Source organism: Cynara cardunculus, assembly GCF_001531365.2.
Source record: "Cynara cardunculus var. scolymus isolate 2C chromosome LG 10, CcrdV1, whole genome shotgun sequence".
NCBI classification, from domain to species: Eukaryota; Viridiplantae; Streptophyta; class Magnoliopsida; order Asterales; family Asteraceae; genus Cynara; species Cynara cardunculus.
This window is the reverse complement of record NC_037537.1, coordinates 989,583-992,947: the sequence shown is the minus strand read 5'-3', so window position 1 is coordinate 992,947 and position 3,365 is coordinate 989,583.

Below are 3,365 nucleotides of genomic sequence, written 5' to 3'. Positions count from 1 at the left end.
TTAAAGCTTCATGTTTGAATTTGTTTAATTAAGTATGAATAAACATAATCAAATTCTAGATAAATATATTATTTTAAATATAAAAAGTATAAAATATATTTAGAATAATCATTGATTTCAAAATACTAAATATTATATTTATAAAAGAATTATATTATTAGATTAAAAATAAATGATTTCATTATTAAATCTAATATTATTAGATTAAAAATAAATGATTTCATTATTAAATCTAAATTAAGTTATAATAAAAAAAGAATTAAAAAAATTACACAAAAAACAAGAACTTTTAAATATTTAGTTTGAAATAGAAATCGATATTTTTTTTTCAAAATTTTATGATACCTTCAAATATATATTTTTATTCAAAAAAAAAAAACATTATCGTTTTTTCGTAACCACATAAAATCCTATTATAACATCGAAAGAGACAGAATAAAATAAAATATTAAAATTGAGATGTATCTCGTTGCATTGAACGAGTACCTTCTAGTATATATATATATATATATAGAGAGAGAGAGAGAGAGAGAGTGTGTGTGTGTTTGGTTCAAATACAATCCATCGCATTTGTACAACCAATACAACCCAATAAATTGAGATATTTATGGAAATGTTGAGAGTTCATTTATTATGATTTGAATATTTATGGAAAATGAATATAGTTCATTAATGATGATCAACACTTTATTAGAAAACAATCAAAACTTCTATGAAATCACATATTAATCAAATGAAATGGACGATTGAGAGTGGGTTGTATTGGTTGCACAAATGTCAAAAGTTGTATAATAACCAACCTATATATATATATATATATATATATATATATATAGATAGATAGAGAGAGAGAGAGAGAAAGAGAGAGAGAGTTTGTTTCAAATACAATCTATCGCATTTGTACAACCAATGCACCCAATAAACTGAAATATTTATGGAAATGATGAGAGTTCATTTATTATGATTTAAATATTTATGGAATATGAATACGGTTCATTAATTATGATTAATACTTTATAATAGAAAATAATCAAAACTTCTAAGATTACATATTCATCAAATTAAACGGACGGTTGAGATTTGGTTGTTTTGGTTGTACAAATGTAAAAGGTTGTATAATAATCCACCTCTATATATCTATATTATCTTATTAAACAAATTTAGCAAAAGTCTTAAAATATTAAATGACCAATATACCCTTTACTTTTTCACTTTTTCACCCCCTCCTCTCTCACATACACTCACCCTCTCACAAGATTTTTTTAAAATTATAATTTTAAATTTACACTTTATACCCCTATAATTAGTTAATTAATATACTTTACGTCCTTTACTTTTAAATGTTTCATTTTAAACTTTTATCAAATTAAAGTACATAATCGTATATCAAATAAAACATGTTTAAAAGATACAATTTTATTTTAACAAGTTACACCATTATAATCGTCTTGTTAATATCTTCGAAATGAGTCCAATATTGAATAGTTTTTGACTTAAATATATTATTATATATTATATATACTATGAAAAATATTTTTGATATTTATGATTTATACTTTTATAATTATTTATTTATATATATTATATATTTTGGGGTTAGACTGTCCAAATTGCACTGTATAATATGTTCTGAATTAATATGTTCTTGGGTTTTTTTGAAATATATATATACATGTATTAATTCAACCTTCATACGAGTTTCTGGATAAGAAATAGGGTAAGCAGTTGAAATTTCATTCTAAAMCCCATCTTTTTTGGTCTTTTCATGGCTTATGATCTGTCAAATTTGTAGTATTTTTTATTGGTTTTGAGTGTATATCTTAAAACTCAAGTTTATTGGTTCTTTGCTCTTGGTGTAAATCGAACACATTTGTGAAGTAGTTTAAATATGTTGGATTTTAAATATATTGGATTTTAAACTGTCATACAATTTTTTTCATCGATAATCTGTAATTGGAACCATAACTCTTATTTATTCAAATTGTATTTATATGTAAAGACCAAGTGTAACATATATCATCGTTAAATATAATCTTATAAAACTAGTGGAACTTCAAAATCGTTAAAATTCATGGCTATCGCCGCATTGCGTGAGTACACAACTAGTATATATATATATATATATATATATATAGGGGCTCACTCAAGGGAGAACTGATTAGTTTGTGGTAACCGTAAGATCCAATGTGAACCACTCGTTTGAGATATTTAAGGGTATTTCTTAAATAAGCTAAAAGAGTAATATAGTAATTTTATTTTTGACAACTAATCAAAATATTTAATTAAATTTTTTAGAAGGAGTTTTTTAATTAAAATTAGTTACCTAGTATATCAATTAGCTAATATATATCGTATTTTAAAGACGTTTGTGAATTAAAGTTTATCATAGTGATAACGTTCACAATATTTCACGTGTATCACAAATGTATTTTCTTTGTTATATGAAATATATTATAGTGTGTATTTTTGTTATTTTCATTGCTTTACAAATGGTATCACATTGTGCATCTTGTATGTATATCTGGGTATCACGATGAATATCGTTTGTAAGGATCACAGTGTGTATCTTGTGTTCACATAAGGTTCATCGGAATAAGGTTCGCCGGAGAGAGGAAAGAAGAGAGATGAGAGAGAACAATTATATAATCCTTAAAATGCCCTTAATTAATATTTTAAGTTAAAATTATCAAAATTATTAATTCCCTAATTTAACCTTTGATTTGTGATTGAGATTAAATCTCAAAATTACCGCAAACAAAACAGTTCTCATTTGATTAGACCCTTATATATATATATATATATATATATATATATATATATAGTTTTAAACTCTTAGGTATCGTTCCGTTCGTTTTTTATTGTTCTTCTTTTTTCACTGACCCAATAAAGAACAGATGAAATTAAGTATATATATATATATATATATATATATATATATATATAGGGTTGGGTTCACGTAAGACCAAAGGTTTTTCGTGAGACCCGTAAAAACAATTTATGTTCATTGATTAATTTTATAAGCTAATGATCTAATGGTCTAAAGTTGTACGGTGACAATTTTGTGATTATTGAGAAGTCTCATGACGTTTATGAATATTCAAATTGTTAGATTGTAGATTTAATCCAAAGATTGAAAATTGGTCTTACAGGTCTCACAAAAAACTCTTAGTTTCACATGATCCCAAGTCTATATATATATATATATATATATATAGGGAAGGGTTCAAACGAGAACCCCTATGATTTACGAGAACGCAAGAACAACCCAATAACCTCATATTGTGATAAAAAATAAAATTAAAAGATTTTTAAAATTAAAATTTTAATTTAAAAAGATTCAAAAAAATTTAAAATTAAAAGGGTAA